At 48.0% G+C, this 23,274-nt stretch overlaps 1 protein-coding gene across 7 annotated transcripts in view; it reads right to left on the bottom strand.

The window, feature by feature from the left end:
- Positions 1 to 23,274, bottom strand: part of LOC3291640 (protein abrupt) — a 109,725-nt gene that overhangs the window by 43,191 nt on the left and 43,260 nt on the right. The window lies entirely within an intron of this gene.

Here is a 23,274-nt window from a genome sequence, read left to right as displayed (position 1 = left end):
GAGATTCCCCCCCTTGAGCTCCCTTGAACGACGTGTGATAAATGTCTTCAGTGACGCCGTTCGCTCCCAGGGCTTGTTAACCAGCGTCATCACCTTTTGCGTTGTGTAATTTCCCTCCCGCCCATACAAACCCACCCGCTTGTGCCAGAGGGTTTGCTTTCGTACGAGATAAGAAACGGTACTTTGACCCGCAAACATGGGGGCCCCGTAGTGAAGTCATCGGCTTTTAATAATGAAAATATCAATCGAAGTTTACAATCTGCTGTACCACAGCAGCTCGCTGGTAGTTGGGCATCTCACGGGAGAATAATTGGCGCTCGCCAGCAACTCCCGTGGTCCCACAGTGATCTACAGCAGAAATGGACGATTGCTTTGGGAGTCCTAACCATGTGTGGGGCAGAAGATTGCAATTAAAAAGTGGAAAACTCATCTCAAACATATTGGACATATCGACCAGAGAGGGTGTGTGTGTGTGCATTACGTTTGCCATAAGTCAAAAATCTGACACCAGGGAATACGTCGTACCGAAATGACTCAATCGATCGAATAACAAGGTGACAGTCTTGTTGACCTACTAGCTCATACTAGTTTTATGTACCACACAGAGAGAGAGAGAGAGAGGGGAGCAGTGACAGTGGCACACTTCCTGCTCCGAGCACTTTCATTCCAGTTTGAGTACAATAACGATGTTGCCAACGGGGTGGGAGACAAAAACTAATAAAGAAAAATCAAATAACAAACCGATCAAATGAATAGGAAAATGTTGCCAAATAAAAAAGGAACTCTTCCCCGCGCCACAGCTGATGTTTACCGCACTATTGAAGTGGATATAAGCGCCATGAAAAAAACCGCCAAGAAACCATGGACAACAGTGCACCATAAGGAGAGAAAAGACTATCCATAAATCGTAATATCGGTTTGGTCAGTTAGAGCCCATCGGATGACGCTCGGGATGCTTGCTGTTTCCAGGGTTTTTTTTTTCCATCTTATTCGCAAACCGATCGGAACAATTGACGGGAAGAACTACCCCGTCATTGGTATGCGTGTGTGTGGTTGTGTGCAACTGTGTTGTGTAAAATGGGTTCCCTCTTCCAGGAGGTTTTCTTTTCTGTTCGGTTGGTCGCAATGGCCATTCCATCATTTCCGGTTGCAGGCGGGTTTCCTCCACCGTGATATCATGATCAATTTTAAGTTTGCTTTCCCTTCGCTTCGGGGGAAGGAAGTGAGGGAGCCGTTTCTTGTAAAACTCTCACCACCCTTTCTCACTCAGTAGCTCCATTTCTTTCTCGCTCTCTCTGTCTCTCAGGTTGAGGCAAAAGTGAAAGAAAAAAGGGGAGCATCCGCAGAAGATGAGGGGAGCCAGATTTTGCAGTATCGAACATGCCCCATATACATACATACGCCAATATATATACTATCTAGCCATATCTATCCATCTATTCGCATGTAAGTCCTTTCTTTTGCCCATTGCGTAATATCCTTTTTTTCGGGTGAAGCGGCGAGAGGGTCAGAGGCAGAGCGTAATCCTTCGGACCGGACAGTCGACAGGCGCTTGCACCACATGCTGCCACCCCAGGAATAAGCGCAGGCGGGGAAGGGTCACAGCTGGCGTGTGCTCCGGAGGAGGTGATGGTGGTGGCAGCGAGGGAAGAAAGCAAGTGAAAAATCGAAATTACACCCACTCCCCTCCACGCTGGACAACTCTGCTGCTCTATCTCTCACTCGTGTGTCCGTTGTCTCCCTCCCGCCCGACACCTTAAGACGTGCCCGGTCCAATCCAATCAACCCGAGGATACGTTCGTCTTAACACCCCTAACAAACATCGCCCAGGCCGAAACCCAGGCCCACCCACAGGACCGATGGAAAACACATCGACACACAGACACGAAACTGGCCATCTATCTCCGTCTCAGCTGTGAGAAAGATGTTGCCACAGTACATCCCTTCTTCCCTTCCTGCAGGCGTACAGTGCGGGCGGACACGTATGTGCGAGTGTGTGTGTGTGTATGCCGATGACGAAGGACCGAAGACAGGAAGGCTGGGCGAAGACAACCAAGGGCGCAGCAGAGTGGGTGCAGCAGGTTTCGGTGCCACACGTAGCGAAAAAGGGATCGAAAGTTTAAGGATAATGGCAAGAAACGACTGAAAGTAATTGTGCTCATGTCCGATGATAAGAAGAAGGATGATATAAAGGTCCACTCTCCGCGTCCGCAACAACTGCCACCCTCCGTCTCCCCAGGACGCACACGCGCGCGTGTGTGTGTGTGAGACAGAGTGGGGGTAGTTGTGCCGAAAGGAGAGCTTCCCCAAGCCCGCCACCCCATCCCGTGGTTTTGGGGCGGCATCATGTGTGCCACATGTGGAATCGGACGAAACGGATGGATGGTTTAGATGGACTATTCGCATATACGCAGTTTACCCGATTTACTTTCGCAACACAGCCCGCCCTGCTCGCTGCCTCCGCTGGCCTCTAGGAAAATAAGCGGGCGGCCGTGATGCGGGCAGGCGGGCGAGTGAGAGAGAGTACGTACATACATGGTTGTACACTTTCTTTTACTTTCCTTGTGTTTTCCCTCCCCCTCCCTGCGAAAGGATGGGCTGGCCGCATGATGGCAGGAAAGACAATGCGAACGGCAGCGTAATGCTTAACGAAGCGAAGAGTTGCAGGAGAGCGTGTGGTAGCAGTTGGCGAAGACAGCAGGCAACAAAGAGGGGGAAAAGAAGAGGGGAGGAAGAAACAAACAAAAAAAAAATACAAGAAAGACAATAAAGCTCACACAAAAAAGGACCCCCAAATGGACGAAGGTCCGATTCCGGCGTTTGAGAGTGAAACGGTGGACATTGGGTGAGCGGGAAGTTTACATTATCCATCTTGCCAGTGTGGCCACAGTGCCGTATAAGCCACTGCGCTGTACCGAGCCATTTCGGAAGCATTGCAAACGACCTTCAATGGTTTGTGTCTTGGCGTGTGTTCTCCCTGCACATTCTCCGTATTTCCCCCGACCTTCTCCAATTGTCTTTTCGGGAGGGGTTTTTCTTTTGCTTCCTCTCCCAACCTTCCCAAGCACCGTCAACCACTGACGTCCGGCAAGGTGGCAAAAGAGTTCCTGTGTCCGAGGAGTTTGGGGCGCGTTTAGGTACACACGTACCGTTGCGCGTACATTGGTTTTGTTGTGTGATTTGTGTTGGCGGAATCGGGCGGACGGAGAGGAGAGTGTTGTCAGTCCCCCACTGACCGGTTGGGTACGCTCGGCAGGGTTTGTAGGGGTGCGCTCTTCCCAGGTCCGGCCAGCGTCCGTGTTCCATTGGGACAGCAAAAGCTCCGGCGTAGGTGGTGACTTTCGAGCACAGGTTACACAGGCCCACGGGAGCCGGCGCGCATACGCAAAGGTGGAATGTGTATCATCCTTCCAAACAAAGAGCAGCACAAAATCCGGAGCAAAGACGAAGGCGACGACATCAATCGTCATTGCGTCCGATTTTTCCGCAATCGCTTCTTTTTGGGCCCGGTGCCAACGGATTGGAGGAGGAAAATACCCCCAGCGCCTGCCATCCCCAAAGGATTCAGACAGACGCAGACATTGGTACGGGGCTGCCAATATGTGTCGACTGGACTTTCGGTACGGAACATACATTATTATTATTCCGTGTGAATGCCACGTGCTTCCAGTTTATTGATGGACGCCATTGTTGAAGGTTGGATTGTTTCTGTGATTGTGTAAGATTTGGACTTTAATGGAGTAGTTTTGCAGTTGAATCATTTTAAGCAAGCAATTTGAATTTGATTGGGTAAAATGGATCCAACAAAAAGGAAATAACCGCTTCAGGTGGTACTTTTCGATCCACCCCGAAGCGTTCACTGGTAACCGACAGCTGCAACGAATCCCTTTTCCCTTCATGCATCACGCACGAAAGCAAAATTACACGCGTGTGCTGGACGTGTGTTCCGTTCAGTTTGCTTTATCACTTTCACCCGATCCGGGGAGTGGGTCAGAGAGACAAAGAGGGAAAAGGGGATGGGGATAGCGGCATCAGCAATTGCTGATGGTCAAATCAACCATCCATCCATGGTCGCTTTATGTACGGAAAATCGGACCGAGGCTTTCACTTGTCAGTCCGGGCAAGCAAGTCCGCATGTTTTTGGAAGAACACTTTCTTGCAGCACGGGAGCGTCCCCGGTGGGATCGAACCGTACCACCCTCTCTCTCTCTACCACGTATGTACTGAAGACGTAGGTGAACATCTCAAGCTGCTTACTTTGACACGGAAGGAGGCACATTTTATCGTTTCGGTCGGACAGGTTGAATGTTTGTTAAAAATCGACCGAAGGAAAAAAAAGGAGATCGTTATTAAAAACACTCACTTTACTCGTCCAGGGAGGGATGGACAGGGGGAGTTTTTTTTTCGACAAGTAAAGCATTTCCTGTCCATGTTCGACACAGACACACACACACGCTCTTTCTTGTACTAGTATGTAACATACACAAAAAATGGCTTCAACTATAATGGTACAAGAAGTGTCGGGAAAAGGAAAAACGACACACACACACACACAAAGAAAAAGATGTAGCTGGAAAACTGAAACGTGAAGAAGACATATCCCAAACAACCGAAGGAAGGATGAGCGGTCATACTGATGATGGCGAGAAAACAATGCGCCTAACAATGGACGGGCCGGACCGAAAACGAGCTGTCAGTACCGTTTGGATGGGTGGTGTTTCATACATTCATGCGTCCTTTCTTGCTTGCGTGCTGGTGGGAGGGTGGGTGGAAAGGCTGGCCGTCCGTCCAGCTCCTTGTTATTTCACCAGACAGTCGAACGAGCCTGGTTTAACCATCGGAACGTACGCCCGCTGCTGCTGCTGCTGCTCACTTGCGATAAGTGTCGAGTGTTACGAGGTGTGCGTATACATATGCTCACTAAACATAGTGAGGGCTGTGGGCTTCGGAGCAATTGCTGTGTTGTTGATCGGTGTGAAAAGAAGCACACAAACGGACACACACACACATGGCGGGAAAAAAGGAAAACATAGAACGCCGCGTGATGTTGGGGCAGCACTCCGAAAACAAAGTACGAACACACGAGAGATAAACAATGTACTCGTGTGCGCGCACACACACATATTTGGCATCGGGGGGACCTTGCTACCCCCTTTTTGCGGGCAAAAATGGTGGAAAGGCCGACACACCAGGATCGATGCGATCGAAAGGATTCATTTTCCCAGTGCGCATTCAATTGTGCCGACATTATGCAGCTCGTTAGGCAATGGATAAGGTCGACCAAGACGGCAACCTGACAGCAACGGCTGAAGGAGAAGAAGGAGAAGAAGTTGGAGTCGGTAAATGCTTACGAATAATAAGCACATAACCGTCCGCGTACTACCACAGGCGGCAGAGGAGGACGCGTTTGGAGAAAGGTGAAATAAGAAACAGCTCTTCCACCGTTGCCCAACATCATCATTCTTTTCCTTACCAAGCAAACCCCTTTTTACGAATGAAGCGCGCCTTGTCGTGTCCAGCCGTGTTGCCAACAGTTTTCCGTTCAAGGATGTGTGTTTTTTCCGGATAGTTTGCGCTGTATTGTGAGCGTCGTTTTCCATCCTTTTCGCTATCGGGTTCATCTTCCGTGGTTTGGGCCACCCAAACCGAGGGTGTCCGAGGGGGAAGGAGCGGTTTTATCGGAACGTGTGCATGTGTTGGTGAGAAAGAGGTTTTTTTTCGGGGTGTTGTTATTTTGTGTATTGCTTCTATTTTTCCGGCGAGGGGGAAGAGTGCAAGCCGCTCGGGTGTGTCCCGTCAGTGCGAGCACGTTTTTACTCCTTCTTTGCGATACTTTTTCCCGAAGTGGGGACAAGACAAGGGGGAGGGTGTGGTGCCGGTTGGGGTTATGTCCGCATATTGATTTATTGCTTTCTTTTTTTCGGACGGGAGGACGCCGCATCCGTATCATCCTGCTGATGGGTGACCAGCCTTGTTGTGCTCCGTGCGAGAGTGTGTGTGTGTATGAAGGTGCTGGACGGTTTTTTCGGAGACGGGGTGTTGTTATTCGCAACCCGTTTTGCACTTTCTGCGCTGTATCCGATTGGTATTGCGCCACGGTGGCTCGGGCGCTCGCTCCACTGCCAGCAAGGCGACTGATCATCATAATCCATCCCAAGTGTCCGTTTTGGAACGTGAGTGAGTGTGTTCATCCGGTACGGTATGGGTGGGAGACACAAAAAAAGGAAGGAAAACAACATTCACCCTCCTGTGAGGGATGATGTGTGTTGGTCTAAAGTTTATTCGATTTTCTTTCGCTGCCGTAAGTCACCCGGGCCTCGTCGTTTTCGGGTGCGCTTTTCGGTACATAAATTTTACAAAACCCAAAACGAAGCGGGGATACAGACATCACATTTGAAATGTAACGCACTGACGCTGGTAAATTTATACAATTATGCTTCGAAATTTAATGCACGTATAATCTGCAACCAGCATAATTCGGTTCTGTATGTTCTGTGGCAGTCTGGGCAACACAGGAAAAAACCAACCCAAAACACTACACTCAGCGCACTCGGCGGTGTCTTGGCAAAAGTATTGCAACACTGTTAAACAACACCACGCGGCAGGATAACGCCTGCCAGTTACGGGGACGGCTTGCGATTGGAAAGTGTACACCATCCACCCGATGTTGCATGTTTCTTTTGCAGGCAATGGGCAGGGAAAAAGATTTCGATCATAAACTAAACCATCGGCAGCGTCTTGCTGTGGGGGACGGTGGGGCGTTGCCGGGCTCTTCCAATAATAGGGGTGAATACATCAAATATTCAAAACAGAAATTTTGGCCCGCACTATCGAACGTAAAGTTGGAAATTATTTACCCTCCCGACCGATTGCAGGCCGCTGCTCGTTTCTTTTAACCCGCAACGCGCAACCGGGAAAAGCGACCGGCGGTTTGGTCAATAAACAAAGCGAACCCCTAGTTAAACACGCCGAAGATTGGGCCGATTGAGCTAGCCTCAGCCCTTCGATGTGATGGTGCAATGGAAGTGTTGGTCAAGAGTTGGTCAAGTGTGTCGGGGACAGCAGTGGCGGGCGACTTTCTTGCGACCTTAGTTCGTTAGCTTTGTGGGTGCAAAAGTGTTCTGGCGGGCCGGTTTCTTATCACAAATGGGTGCGTTTCCGGACAATTTCGCCCGCTCCATGTCCCGTAGCATCGGGGGGTTTTGGGATCTTTTTCCTGCTGTCAAGCAAGCATGAAAAGGGAGGGGGGGGGGGGTGTAGGAGGGCTTTGTTTCAAGTTTGTTGAGAAATTTTTAGTTATAGTTTTGTGCGGGCAAAACTTCCAATCTTCACGCCAGGAGAGTGTTTTGGGGCATGTTGGACCTTTTGCTGTAGAAAACCTGGCCCGACAAGATGCCACCTTCCTCCCAGCAGGTTTGCTAGCAAAGTTTCCAGCAAGTAGTAAAATGTACCCACCGGAATCCAGAGGATCTCTCCCTGGGGGAGGGAAGGGTGGCATGATCCACCCACCTGCAGGAGAAATTTGACATTTGCAAAAAGGGAAAGCCATGAGTTGCTCCAAACGCTTAATGAAGAACAAGACACCGGGACGCCGGGGCGGAAGGGCCCCAGGAGGCACGAATGTTTGAAGATTAAATGAAAGATGGTGCCTGTCCCGGATGACCGGTGGATGTCCGGTGTTGGTCAGAGATATTGTTCTTGCTGGGTGGCCTGGAAAGAAGGGGTTGAGGAAGTTCCAGTTGCGGAACTTCCGTTTTTGAGGTTTCTGTTCCAGAAGGCCCCGAAGACGAGGACCGCCCCCTTGCTTTGTTGGACAAGTGAACCGTTGTAAGTTTATCATATTTCTTACACAAATCTGACCATTTCTCAGTGACCCGCACCCGATGGAAGGAGGGTTTTAGGTTTTGCCCAGTTTTTGGGTGAATAATTAATTAGAAGAAAATTGTCTCGAGCTCATCGGTTTGGAAAGATTCGGGACGGTGGTAAGTGGCCGTGGCTGTGATTTGCTTTTTCACAAACAACGGAGCCAAACGAAACCCCCCCATTCGTCCATCATCATGCTGGACATCGGTCCGGTCAATGTTGGTCCTGGAACCGTTCTGCCTGTGTTGCTCCCTCTGCCTTTTTTCCCGCCTGATCCTGCTGGCAGGTAGTACTGATAAATCGTCTTAGATTGAGCGAACTTCCAACTATAAAACTCCCCCTGGTACACCAATAACCCATTCCAAAAGTAGCTCGTTTGAAGACCGGAGGAGTTGTTTAAGACCGGGCAGCACGGGTGTTAAGATACGCCCGGGCAAGGTGGGGATTGGGGTAAGTTGAAGTTTGAATTATAAATTACTAATTTGAGCAGCAAGATAAAGAAACCGGATTTTGTATGCGCAAACACCCGCTCTAGTTGGTCGTTGGCCAAAGCGAGGGATAGTTTGTCCGTTGTCCGTTGTCTCGAGGCATCTTGATAGATTGTTGAGGAAAAGACAAGAATAAGTAGATGGCCCGGGGGTAGTTTGGGCACATGCCGGACACTAAACACACACACGTACAGAGCCCGTTTAACCGATGGTTCATAATTAAAGAGATTTCCCTTCCACCTCCCGCTGGTAGTTCTTGGGGTTGGGGAGTTTTTCTTAAGATGCTGCCCGTGAGCTAGGTTACGCCTCAGGCACATGTGGCGATATAACCGCAGCATGGGGTTTGGGTAAGAAAACCCCCCCCCCCCGAGGGGTTCGAACGTGGAAAGCGGTAGCGGCACTGGTCAGTTGGTCGACCCTAAACCCTGAAAACCCTTACCCCTTTTATCGAACCCCACTGGTCCACACCGAAGGGAGTGGACGGAATTTCGCCAGGGAAAACTTTGAAATATTTACGAGTTCACATGCTTCAAGAACCTCCTTTCTGTGTGTCTGAGTCCTTTCTTCGATGGCCAGTAGATCGTTGGGCTGGGCGGGTTGTTGGTTTTGGGGTGTGGTGAGAAAGAGAGTGCAAAAAACCACCCTTCACTCCATCCTTCCCCGTTGTCATCTCCTGCCATTTTCCCGGCGTCCGTTTGAAGATAGCATCGCTCATCAAAGTCTCGGGACGTGGCGAAGGATTTTCCTTGCGAGTTTCGCTCTCGGTGAAAGTAAGTGAAAGCAAATAGAGTCGCATAAATACATACAAACAGACACAAACACACACACACATACGTGCAAACTGAAACTGACCACAACCCCTCCGGAGAGCAATCGTAACCGCTTTCGAGAATCCTTTCACCATTCAATCATCCCTTACAGAACCATCCCTCAACCTCCCCCTCCCTCTCCTCATCCCGTGCCGCACATAAATTGCGGAGAAAAGCGGGAAAACCGGATCAGTTAAATTTTCGGAAAAACCCTTATTTATTTTTATTTGCCCGTTTGCGTCTGTGTACCGCTTGCGGTGGTGGCCCACCCGGGTGTACCGGGATGCGTACGTTATTGGGTATGAGTGAATGGTCATTCGCTTCTTTGGGGCAGCGAATCTTCTCTCCCGCTCGCTGTTTCATCCTCCGCAATCGTCCGTGTCATCCGTTCTTTAAACTTTACCCTCCTCGAAAAAACCCGGCACCATTGATCTTTCTTATGAGCGGTACCGCTTGCATGTTCATGCGTCCTTCCCGCTCTTGTTTGGATCCTCAGTTACGGGGGATCTTGCGGGAGCTTCTAAATCCATCCACCATTTGAAGGCATTGGGGGGGGGGGGGGGGCAATGGCGTACAAGTGGTACGGTCAAACGAGAGAGAGAGAGAAAAAAACAACACTCTTGCAAATATCCTTTTCTTGTGTGCTGCTCAGCAAAACGCAAACCATCCATCCCCGGCAAAGCGCTTGGGTTTGTTGATTCTGCATATTGGGCCTGCGGTTGGACCGGGCAATCGTTTGACCAAATATCGGAAGAAGCTTCCCCGTATCCCCGTATTGGAGGAAGTGCAAGAAAATGAGAATGTCCGAATCATTACAAGCGGCCCGCTTTGCGTGTGCCCAGGACGGGGGTTGCAGCACTGGTTGAGCCCTTTTTGGGCTTCGATATATCTTCATTTAATAAAATATGTGCCTTTGATGGCAGCGGCCCGTTTTGGGAGGCAGTTTCGGTACTCACTTTCCTTAATCCGATCGTTTACTGTAGCGTGAATGTGTGTCTCGCATCGTAAAAACGAAAATTCTTTGGATAATAACGAGCGGGAAATAATGTATACTGCAAGAATGCTGTGTAATATCTTCCGACTGTTTAAATTAAAACTTCCCTTCCTTTTGTTTTTGAAGAAGAGCTAACACGCAGCAGGATATAATATTGATTGAATTAATTAATCTTCAGAAGGGGTAAAATGAAGCGTGCCTTACTGCTTTTATAATTACAGTTGCCCTTTAGCAAAGAAGCAAAGAAAGGGTAGCATACGGCTCGGTCACTGGTAAACTATCTCTAGTTATCATGCCAAGGAGCTTGTTTAAGACGGTTCAGTTGAGAAGCTTCACCTAGGGGAATCATCCCATGCCACAATCTTGCCCAACTTCGGGTAAGTCATCATGTAGGTAATATTGGTTTAGTCAAATTGCCTACCCTACGACCAATGGTCAATCCCTCCTGGCAACTTAGACAAGGGGCAAGACAGAGAGAGAGAGAGAGAGAGAGAGAGAGAGAGAGAGAGAGAGATAAGAAAGACTCAATCCACCTCATCGCATCCCCACCCAGAATCCATTGGACCGTACTGGGACAGTTCAAAGAAAAATATGTGCACCGGTCAAGATAGAGCATAGATTAATGTATATTAAATTTACAAAGAATACAGCAAAGCCCCCCCCCCCATTTCTCGTGAAACCACTCCTATTTCTCACCCAAGTTCTCTACCCACTTCCCTTCACGTTTCATCTGCATCATATTTGCGCACAACTAGCGTTCGGTTAGTACACAAATCTCGCCCAATAACCCGGCGGCAAACGAATCGAAAGGGATCGATCAGAAGCCATCTTCTGGGTAGTTTTGAGGTCAGTACCGGGGGCCCGTGCTTAGTTGATGACTGACTGATCTCAAGGGTCTTGTTTGCATACGGTCCAATGCTGGCCCCAGAAGGATGAGATGTTGCCGCGCGGGATGGAGCAAGGATGGACTGGAGGAGGAAAACTGAAAAGTTTTACATTCTTCGCAGCTAAACACCCGAACCTTCTCGGTTTTAGTTTTCCATTTCAAGTGAACCCTTTTCTAATAGGTGGCCACTGACGGTTGGGCATCTTGGACGTCTATTCGTCTTTGAAATGGAGGGAGGAAGGGGGTGAAGACTCGAACTCGGACGCCGAATCAAAAGTGGAGGAAACGGACGGAGCAGTACGGGGTAGAGCAAAAAGGTCAGAGCCGAAAGTAAAAAGGAAAATTAATCCTTTTTCCTCACAATCTAATAATAATGTAAGCCATATTTTCGTTCCTTTTTCACTTGTAGTAACACACACTCACAGGGGCGGGGGGCAGTGCGGACAGATGGAGATGTGGCTTCTTAAAAATGGGTATCTACTTCTCTGGGGAGCTATGCGGGATTTGGTGGTGGAACGATGGAAGTACCACAAAACGCACACGTTTTCGTAAAATGGAAACATATTTCTCATACTTTATCTTGGACAGGGATGGCACGGGATCTTGGTCCGGCTCCTTAACCCCCGTGCACACTGAAGACTCTTCTTTAGGCAGGGCCATATTCGGGGGTGATAGTAAGGGGTTGGGGCATTCCCTTTAGAACGGAGTGCTGATGTGGTCCACTCCATGGATCCGGTAATGTAAGCAACTCATAAATAAAACCCAACCTGATGTGCTCCGGCACTAAATGGTGCGAGCGGTGGCGGTGGTTTCGGGAACCGTTGGGCTACACATACACACACACACACAGACACACGCTCGGGAGCACTTTGGAGTGGTCTGATGGACCCTGGGTGCGCTTTTAAACTAACACATCCCACATCGGATCGTCTTGTTGGCGCTGTTTATCAGAGATTTGCCGGCCCGCATTCTGGAAAGAAGCTGATGAGCCACTGAAACACCCTCTCCCCCCCTCCATGGAAGGAAAGGGAGATGTCTGAGTGACGCCTTCGGACGAATCTGACCCCCAGCGTTGATGAAGATGGAAGGAAGCTATTGCAATGGTGGTGGTAGAAAAATAACCTTATCTAAACAAAACCATATACTTTGCAAGCGCCGGGTACGCCCCAGGAACGTGATCGTTTGCTGAAGTGAAGGGTAGTCCTTTAATGAAAAGTCACCCTGCCCCTCGCAGCACACAGGACTCGTCGAGCTTGTCCGAAAATATAATTATAATGTAAGAAGAAATGTGTATGCAAATAGGTGATACTATACATCCTACTGAGGATTGTTTAATTTGGTCTCGAGAGGATGAGGTTGGTGGTTGTATGCCTGGTGGGTGCGGAAGAACTAGAAAGAGTTGTAGAAGCAAGATTGTGGGCACTTTGGAGTGGCTGTTGCGACCGTGCATTGCTGCTGGAGCGTTGTTCTGAAGCGAGCGCTCAGTTTTGCTCGTGCTGGTCAGATGTTCAACCAGCAAGACATTCTTAAATTACATCGCCGCTCGTTAGGATGTTTTAGAAATGACTCCACAAAGCTAAACTAAGCGAGAGAGAGAGAGTCCAAGGTTATGGAATGAAATGCTGATCATTTCATTCAGCAAAATGTATCTCCATAGTTATTCTACACATTTAAAGTGGTAAAATAAATATGGTACATGGAATTTCATATCGAAAAACCCATTTTTTAATGGCATTCAATACAACTGTAGTGACAAAACAACATAGACGGGACAGTTGTTTAACTAAATGTTTCATCAAAAATGGTTACACCCGCTACCACAAAACAGTGGCGAATTGCTCATCATTATCACCTAAACAACGACCAATTTTCCATCCCACGAAGGGTGCACCTAATGCTCATTAGCCAACCGCACAAACACATACACACATCCACACAGACTGTAGCAATGAAAAAGTGCGTGTTTTTCTTTTCCCTCTCTCTTTCTCTATCTCTCTTCCTAACGCAGGACATGGGGCAATTTTATGGTTCACAAAATTAGCACACAGGGCAGTAAAAAATACTGTCAGCCACCATTACACCATATCAAATATCATTAAATGGAAAATTAATACAAATGAAGTACCGCCACTACCACCACCACCGCCATGCATGGTTGTGCTCCACAGTGCCCCCCATTAGTGTCACCATGGCCTGGCTGTGGATTTGATGGGAGGGAAATATGGGGATGGGCTTTCCCGTCCTTTCCCACCTTCCCATCCTAGAGGCGTTTGGTTGTTTGCTACCGACTGCGTGAAGGATGACGATCCATCGGTCCCGATTCCCGTTAGGGGGTAGTTTTATGTTTCCGGTATCCTCGTTCACTCTCTCGCCTCGTTTTCCCGGGAATGAGCGCGCATCCAGGCAGAAACTGTCACCCGCCTGTGTGGTGTGGTTCGGAGATGCAAAAACCGAAGCGTAATAAACATCTCATATGGCCACAGTTGTCCAGCGGGCGAAGAGAACAGGGGAAAGGAGGAAAAAGAGAGAGGCATGCAGTCATGCGTCGAGGGCAGCACAAATCATGGCGCAACATAATTGCCCAACTGCTCAAATGTTTCACTGAAAAGTGAATGGCGAGAGACTCGGCGTGTGTGTGTGTGTGTGTGGGGACGACGAGCAGGGCATTCATTACACAAAAACCTAACCTCAAAGTACCGCAAGGGCGTCAAAAGGACGCTGACGGGTGGCTGGCGCTGCTGCCTGTAGCGTCCTGTCAAACGGAAAGGATTGACTTTCGATCTATGTGTGCCACAGATGTTGCGACCATCATCATCATCATCGTCATCACCGTCGTCATCAGCCAGGGTGGCTGGCTGGGTGTGTGGTGGTTTGCGGGGAGAAGGTTTGCAATTAAATAGAAAACGATATTAAAATACCGCCACCTCTCCTTTTGTGCTCTCCTTTGCCCACGGTCTCTTTATTAAAATGGGTGTGAGTGTACCTTTTAATAATATTAATATCGATGTACACTCTTCGTGTGCCTGTGTGCGAGCGAGTGTTTGTGAGGCAGGGTGTGCTGCTATCAGTAATGATAATATTAACAGTACTAATAGTAATGCTAATGGCATTCCTGCTCATAATGGTAAAGAGCAGCTCACCGGGCTTAGTATACACCGGAGCACACATACACATAGAAACAGACACACAGCTTCGCGTACACGGACACACAGGGTGGCAAAGGAGCTAATCATGTTGCCATTTGCTGCCACCATGTTATCATGCTTTCACTCATTAGCCTCGCAAACGTACTTCGCAGCCAGTGCCTGTGCAGCGTGTGTTGTTTTACGGAAAAGATCAATAATAACAAACCAATCTACTGCTGCCGTGGGGTGGTTCCGTAGCAGGAGGAGGAGTATGGAGGAGCATTGAATCATTACAGGCACAACACATTTTGCTAAACAAGTGCCTGCCCCCACGCGCCAAAGCCTTTTGCCAATTTCATGAAAATGAAGCGATTTGCTCACACAAAAGCATTAGTGGATAATTAAAATTATTATTTCTCGATACTCTCGGCCGAGTGTTGAAATTGTACCCCAAATTTCCCATCTTTTCGTGGGAGGCGAAAAGAGGTACTGAAAGGGGCTGCGGCAATGTATTGACTGGGCACTAGGGAAACGTGTTGATCGGACCAAATGCACCAAAAATGACAAGGTTCGTGTGCCAGTCAAGCGGCGATAAGCCGTGTCGCATTTACATCGCCCAACATGGGTGTCAACTGGTGGGAGGTGGGAGGTGACAATGTCCACCTTTTTCTGACCGTTCCAGTATCCTTGGGGGTGGGTTTCGAGCGGGGTAGAGAGGGACGCGGCAATGTCATGCCCCCGCCAATGACTGGTTGTGTGTTTTGTTGCGTTTTGTTTGATGTCCGATGGCGGAACGCTGCCAGGTTTGCAGGTGTTGATGGGTGCAGTTCCACATTTCGAATGCACTTTTCAGGGTTATTTTAGATGGGTGCATTTTTTGCTGACGGTTCAGCCCAATATTGCCAGTGGGACACAGGCACACAAATATACATTTAGCCGACTGTATACGGAGTGGTGGTTGGATTTTCCAACCTGTTTAGTTTGGTGGCGGTAAAGAGCGACGCAACACAAACCGTCGGTCGGTTGGAAAATGGTGCGAAAATATAGCACCTAACCTGAGAGGGACACATGCTGTAACTGTATGCGTATTGTGTTTAGGGTGGCAGGATGACACCGCCCTCATCAGCAACCAGTCGACAGCAGCAGCAGTGCAAATAATAATTGACACTAATGGAAAACGGGTCCGATTTCAAATTATTCTACACTAATTTCATTGCACGGCAGGGCAGGCCGAGGGTGCGTATCTGTGCTGGGAGCAGCTGTGCAGAAACGGGTTGCCCCTGGGTGTGGTACCATTGTTATCGGCGCCTACATTTAATCGGGTATTTACATACAATTTTATTCCATTCGCCGTTCCGTTGGATGTGTCATTGAAGTTTTTTTTTTTAATAAATATGTCTATAATTAGCTTTGAAGAGGATAGAAGTTAGAAAATCCCGTGGCGTTCTAGCACAAGTTCAGCAAAACAAAGCTGTAGTCGTAGTAGTGCATTATGCGATATAAAACTTCGCAATTACACTTTACGCAATGGAGCACACGAACATGCAGTAACCATGTCGCCGGTGAGCACGAATTACCGGCGCACAACAAATTGTAAGGATTCTTGGCAAACATTCAACGGCCACCCTCACCCCCCGAGGTCAGTTGAGCAAGATTTAAAAATACCTTTCACTGGTTTGCATCAATTTGCAGGCAACATTGCAAAGTTGTGCAATGTTGCTGCTACTGTTTCTGCTGTTTATCCTACACTCAAGGTTATTCGTCCATGCACCATGATAAACCGGGGCATGGCGAGGGCATCATTCTAATCGCATAACGTCCCGAAAAGGGAGGGAAAGAAAACGAAAAGGGCCGGTTGCGGTTCGCACTCCTTCATACACCCCCTTCGTGTTACGTGTAGCTTTTCCGTTCCAGTTTGAAGGTTACGAAAGCAAAATAGGATGCACCCGTTGTGGCGCAGCGCATTTTGTGTTGCACTTTTGCACGATTGCTGAGAGCAACGATAAGACCTTAACCTTAACATTTTCCTCGCGGGTAGTTGGATGGAAGTTGTGCCTTTCTTTACGTGTAGGATTTTCGGGCGTATTGTGCTTGTTTTTGGGGCCCGAGACATGCCGTTAAAAGCGATGGCGCCTTAAAGTATGCATTATTGAATAAAATTTGAGGTGGAGTGCTCCGCCGGTTGCGTAACGACCATCACTTCCCTGCTTTAGAAACTTCGGCTACAGTTTCGTTGTCCATTTGGCTGTATCAAAAACAACTCATACATACACACACACATGTACACACTGCTAACGCATACGGGAGAAAAGCGGAGCAAACATAACAAACAAAAGCAGCGGGGCTAGAGCAGTAGGAGTGGGTTGAAGATTGAAAAATCGTTTGCATAATCCACCCCACCATCTTCACAGGGGTCAGCCTCCGCAACCGAACACACACACACACACGCATATGCAGTGCGACACAAAAGCACCCGTCGCTCTTGCACGGTCATCACCGAGGTAAGAAGATGGCCGGTGGGGGGACCCCCAGAAAGGAGAAAAATAAGGACATCCGCTTTTTATTGCGCTTCGCAAACTGTCCATTACCAACACAAACAAATCAGCAATGCTGGGTGGAGGGGGGGGGGGGGAGAAGGAAATTCAACTACACCTTCCTCCTTTTTGATGCTGGGTCCGCTCGGTGAAAGGTTTGCTCTGCTGCTGCCTCTGCTGCCGGGCCAATAAGACCGTCGGACAATACGTGTGAAGAAGAATGGGGGGGGGGGGGGGCAAGGGTGCTCTGATATGTGATATTCAATTCCTGACACCCTTCCAGAGCTGCCACTTTCTCCCCGTGTCTATTGAATGGTGTTCTGCGTTCCATTCTCTCATGCCGTGCACCGTAATGGCTCATATTCAGCAAAACGGCGCCGGCCGGTGGGAAAGGGGAAGGTTACTTGGGACGGGGAGGGAAGGAATTCGTCCTTCTTTCTTGCCTTTTAAAATGACCATCTCTAGGAGTGGTTTCTTGCAAACGAACTTGGGATGGAGGTGCACAAAGAGGAAGCAAAGAGGAACCGGACATAACGCCCTTCCTGCCTTTGCTGCTCCTTCCAGCACCTTCTTCCATTTGATTTGAATGTTGTTTTTTGTTGTTTGTATGTCTGCATGTGTGTGTGTGCTGGGAGAAAAATCTATTCATACACAAATAGACATTTGAAACGAGTTCTATCGGAACTGGGGGAAATGGGCAAGCAACTCCTTCGGCCAGAGCAAAAGACAGGCGAACAACGAAAGCAAACGTTATAAAAACACCCATTCTTGCGCAAAAATATATAACAAAAAACTTGAGAAGGCGGAAGAGCCCCGCTTCCACCCGTCCTCTCCGACAAATGGACAAATAAATCGGACTCTCATATATTCTTCCGGCTTTCCAGTTTTTTTCCTTTTCTCTTCTCAAAGCAAAGCGAGAGGAAAAATCAAAGAGGATCCCTTTTTTTGGGAAGGCAGGCGACATCTCTCCTCCCATTCCATATCGAACCTTGAGCCAGCATGGTTGTTGGTTGGAGGCCTTGGGGCAGCCGGTTCCGGCGAGTTCCCAGCACGTGGTCAGACGCTCGGCAGCCTACGCATGAGCGGGCAGCACACACGATCGTACGGTTGTGTAGGTACGGCAGATCGATAAGTGGAAATGATGGCCCTGCATGCTTAGCAGAAGGGACACGGTGGCAAGACACAACCACACGAATAGACACCGAACGAATTTATGGCCGCCGGTGAGCTCCGGGAGTCGAAGAATGAAAAACTGCCCATTATAACCGATGGAGACCCTCTTTTTTCCTTACACTGTCCTTAGACAGACCCTCTCTCTCTCTCTCTTTCTCATCTCAGCTGGGGGTGGGGATGGAGGCAAGCGGGGGCACTTTCTCTGACCGTACCAAGTCCTCACACTTTTCTTACCCTGCACCGCTTTCTTATCCTATCCACAACAAAAGGTCCTGCGCACTTTCTTATAGTAACACCACACACACACACACACATAGACTACTGTGCGTCCTCCTCTCGTTATCTCCTTTGCCCTCAGCCGGCAAAGGAAATAAAATCATTCCAATCGGTTCAAGGAGAACCCTTCACACACGTTGGCAGGCACACACTCCAAATAGAAGGGAGATGCTTGTGTGTATGTATGTGTGCTTGTCGATGTGTAGTGTCCGGCGCGCGTCTGGCACAAAAGGTACATATGGGCGCAATTGTACGGACAAAGGGCAGGCAGATAACCGCCGGCCCACCTCCATCGGCAATCGGTCTCACTGTGCAAGAAAAGAAAGCAGTACCGAAGGAAACGAAAGGAAAGTACGGCTAGTAAGATCAACATCCTTCATCCTCTCTCTCTCTCTTGTCCTCGTCCCTTTCATTTCCCCTTCTCTCCCTAGTTTTTCTTTTTGATAGGTAAGGATTTTCCGGGATTGTCCGAAATGGGAAGGTGAAGCATCCTTGCTCTTTGCCCTAAAGGTAAGATTTTTGCAACGCCACTAACAAGCGTGAGAGAGAGAAAGAGCGATAAAAAGGGCAAAGTAAAGAGAAGGCAAGTGATTCTAACGGGAATATTTGGTGCTTGGGGCAAGGACGAATGAGGTGTCACACTGAAGCAGAGCGGGAGAAGGGAGTGAGCGGTGGGGATAACTCTGCCAGAGGGATAACAAGGAATCACCACCGGCATTGCCGATGATGAAAGAGCATTCTTCGGTTACAGTTTGTATTGGAGGGGTGTGAGTTGCATTTATAAATGTGTGAGTTTCCGTTTCATTTTACCTTACTGCTGTGGTTCAAATTGGTTTTAAACATTAAAAAAGCCGTTCGGAATTGTTTTATGCAAAATTCCATGAAGCCAGTTTCAGTACATCTCCCTCTCCATTGCAGATGGATTACGTGTCCGATTGTTACAAGCTCACGGCGCCTTCTTTTTCGGTATAAAAGTGACCAAAAGAAAAGAAAAACCTTGGCCGCTTGTTTTCGTATCCCTTGTTCGCATTCGCACAAAAAGAAAATTCAACCACCACCCTCTGCCAAACCACCACCCGGGAGCGGAAATCAAACGGGGATGAAAAATTCAAAACTGTACCGTGTTTGTCCGTTCGGGTTTAGTTTGTCCTTTCCCCAGTCCTTCTTTCCACTCCTTGTCTTTGTATTGCTCTCCTGAGTTTGTTTGTCTGTTTATTTGTTTAGCACGTATGTGTGTGTGTGTGGGTGGGTGGTGAAGGATGAAGGACGAGCGGACCCATCGAACAGCCGAATGCGGCTACTCGAATGTCCGAAAGCAAGGAGAGGGTGGGTCCGGTTTTTCCTCCCTAGAGCATTCTGAATGTCTCTCTCTCTCGCTCGGTGCTTTTCCTTCATTTTTTTTTTGTTGTTTGAGTTGCCAGAATATTTGTTGGCTTCATTTAAGGCCAGTTCGTTTGCAGGAAGCATTTTTGTCTGCCTCCCGTTTGACAGCGGAACGCAAACAGCGGGAAAGGGAACGAACGAAGACGATCCTGATAAAATGGATATTGAATTGCGTGTTTGTGGATACATAAATATATTTTCATTTTGATGCAGCACCAACAAAAAAAGAGGCGCTTTTCGACCTCCTTGTGCCACCGCAGGGTTTGTTGTCGGTGTGGTTTCTTGTTTCTGGTCGCTCTTTCTGCAAAACACGTTTCAAACGCGATGCGTACAAAAGCGCATTTTAACGTCGGATTGAGTTGTATTTGAATTTAAAATGTACCCCCTTTTCAATGCAACGGTGTAGAGTAAGAATGAAAAACATTCTTTCGATGCAATACAATATTCGAAATGAAACAAATGCAATTGGTACACCACGTGCACACACGCAAACACTGTCCGCAAAGCGCAGCCCGCCGAAGCCTACCACACCGAACGAAAGGATATTAATGGCTCGCTGAAAGACGCGGCAAATCTTATCAACTGAGTGGTTTATCTCTTTACCCCAGCCGTACCACCGTACCGCGGTTGTTTCATTTTCATCTCTCTATCAATCTTTCTCGGCTCGTCGCTGGAACGATCGCTATTTCCCCCCCTGCCAGTGCCGCTATCTCCCACCGGAGAATGAACGTTAGGTTCACGCCAGGATAACCGACATTTATCAAATTTGGTTAATCTACCTATCAAGAAGGTCCTTTTCCCTTGCCCGAACCGCTCCCGAGAGCCTTCCGTCCGCTCCGTCGGTATGAAAATAAAAAGGGGGAAAAAGTATAAGTGCCCGCGCCCGCCCCTCCGTAAACTGTGTTTTGGCAGCGAGTGCGGACTACCGCAAAATGCCGCATATAATCCCCTCATTAGGCGCCGAACTTAATTTGCGACCGACGCCGGGGTGGATTTTTTGTTGTTGCTGCTGCTCTCTTGCTACCCTCATTTCCCTGCCTTTATGTCTTTCTTTTGCTCGGTTGCTATTTTCTCTCTCTGTCTCTCTTCGGCCGCACGGGTTGTGTAAAAAAAACTGTGAAGTGAAAAACTGACCGTAAAGCACGGAGAAGGTGATTTGGTTCTCTCTACTCTCCTTTTTCCTGCCTTTGCAGTGGCAGATGACTTCAAGTTGCTGCCGGTGACGAGGTGTTTTGTTTTTTTTTTCGCTCTTTATGACGGATCGGGAAGCAAATAGCAGGGATATTAAGGGAGGAAGTTTTTGATTGTTCGTCCTCTTCTTTAACCTCTGCAGTACAAACTGGTAGGATAATGTTAAAATTGCTGTGCTGCAGTTTGTTTTTAAAACTATGAAAAGCATCTATTATTACCGATGTAATGGTATCATAATTAAATGGATTCCAACAGCACATTCCGGGCACAGAGTTATGGCTGCAAGTTGAATGACTAAAAATGGCAGACTTTTGCTTTTTAGCAATGTTTTCCTCCCTTCTTTCAATCGTATATTAATACAATCCCAACTGGATCTCATTACGCCGGGTTTGTTTAAAAAAGGATATCTTGTCACCGACACATTCGAAGATTATTTGAAACGGTTTTTTGTGGTACATGCCTTAAACTTTGCTTTTTTGTGTCGTGTTGAAAATTTTCCGGTCAGTCGGTCCGGAAACGAGCCACCGTCGTCACTGTCTTCAATACCCGGATCTCAACCTTCCTCCTCATCTTATTTTCCAGAAAAATTGATGCCTGCGTTGATCTTTCTAGGCGAAGGGAGAAGGGGCAAGTTCGGAGTCGGATTGTCGGGACACGGGAAAGATGAAGATCATGATAACGATGATGCCGGACGTTACCGCTTTCTATCGTACCATTTTCCCAATGAGTAAAAATAAAATGAAGCAGCAAATGTGTACAAACTTAAAAAAAGGGCCACCGCAGTGTGTGTGTGCTTGTTGTGGTCCCGCGTCTTGGGCGTGAATAGTAAATCTGAATGAATTTCGTATTATCCGCCTTGCATTCCTTCCAGTTTGCACAAGAGAAAGAGAAGATACACACACTCTCTGTCTGTCTCTTCGTTTCTACAAAAGCTTTCCAAACTCATACCCCGTTCTGTTTTCCTTGCCCCGCCAACGGAGCAGGAAAATCCGGTGGGCGAAAATGTGAAAAGAATAGCCCTCTCTAGCTGGACGCCGGTGGTTGGCGTTACATAAACAACATACATTTAATTTTATGTGAAGATTTTTCCTCCCCATAACCGGACGACAGCTGGTGTCCGCAGGAGGACGTCCGAGCAAACGTCTTTCATCGGCCATCGGGTTCACACACACACACAAAAAAGGGTTTTGATTTCTTTTTCCCGGCAAGCGGCGCGCGGGGACAAGGCGCAATGCGTAAAGGCAGGAAAAACGAAACAACCACATTAACATCAGTACCAACAATGGATTGCAAGACCCTTTCGGTTTTGCTTTCAAGGGTTTTTTGTATGTGTGTGTATGTTGTTCGTGTATTTCTTCTGAAAGATTTTCCACATTATTCGAACGGTCCGGTTGCCTTGACCACGACGGAGAAGAGGGGGCACAGGGGGTAGGTTATCGCTAACCCCTCAATACCAGGCGAGAGAACTGGAGCAATGAGCTGAATGAAAGGGAAAAAGATTTTTCACTTGATTTTTGTATCCCGCCCGCTTCCCATTGCATCTCCCTCCCATCGTAAGGAAAACACACCCCGGAAAGGATTGTCGATACTGGGGTGTATCCTTTGGCCCTACTCAACCTACTCGTGTGGTGTCTTTTTTGTTCCTTCCCAAGGAGCATTTTCGATTGAATGTTTTTCTTATCTCCTGTTCTTTAGAATTTCTTATGAACTTTGCACCCCGAAACATACCACCCCGTGGAAAAAAAGGGGCTCGGGTCCATCATTCCACCCGGACAGCAGCTGTCTTCGGGTCTCGGAGGTCTTTTCGGAGGACGTTCAAAACATTAAACGAGCAAAATTCCGTGCTAAACCATCGGTGGGGCTGAATTTCAGATGCGTGTATTTGTTTGTTTGTTTGCTTTGTGCACTCTCTGGCGCCTCCGTGCTGCAAAAAGGTACAAACACACACACACTCACACTGTTGCTCACAACAATTCGGACACAAACAACAACAACAACGACACGTGAGAAAGCCCACATACATTCACACGCACGTTGCGCTGGGGGTCGCATCTGGGCGGGTGATGATTTTTATGCTTTGGTGTCTGTGTCCCCCTCTGGTTTTTGCGGCACTTCCGGTTAGCGCTATCTCGCATCCTGGGTAAGCGACGGGAAGCTCATTGTCCATTCTGGCATTACAAGAAGCACCGATGGTGACGGCTTACAATAACTTTCTCGTAGTTGTTAAACTTTTGGGTCTTTTAAAAATGTCCGCTATTTGTCTGCAAACGATCGCCTCAACAGCCCATGAAAACAGGTGAAAGGCGAAGAATAAAGGAGACAGGCTGTGGTGACAGCTTGAGTGTTGCGATAAAGGAGATGCCAAAGCATTCTTAGGGGTAGTTTTGACCGTTTAAGATAATTTGTGTACACTTGAAAGCAGAATATAGTTACAAGCTCTTTGTGATCATTCAATTTATACTCTTTTGTTTAATCATTTCTAATCTAAAAATAGTATACTTTTGCTGCAAATCTAGAAAACAGTATATCAATCAATCAATTTGGAGGCTACA

Source organism: Anopheles gambiae, chromosome 3 (genome assembly GCF_943734735.2).
Source record: "Anopheles gambiae chromosome 3, idAnoGambNW_F1_1, whole genome shotgun sequence".
NCBI classification, from domain to species: domain Eukaryota; kingdom Metazoa; phylum Arthropoda; class Insecta; order Diptera; family Culicidae; genus Anopheles; species Anopheles gambiae.
Note: the sequence above shows the minus strand (reverse complement) of the source record. Positions and strands in the feature narration are given on the sequence as shown.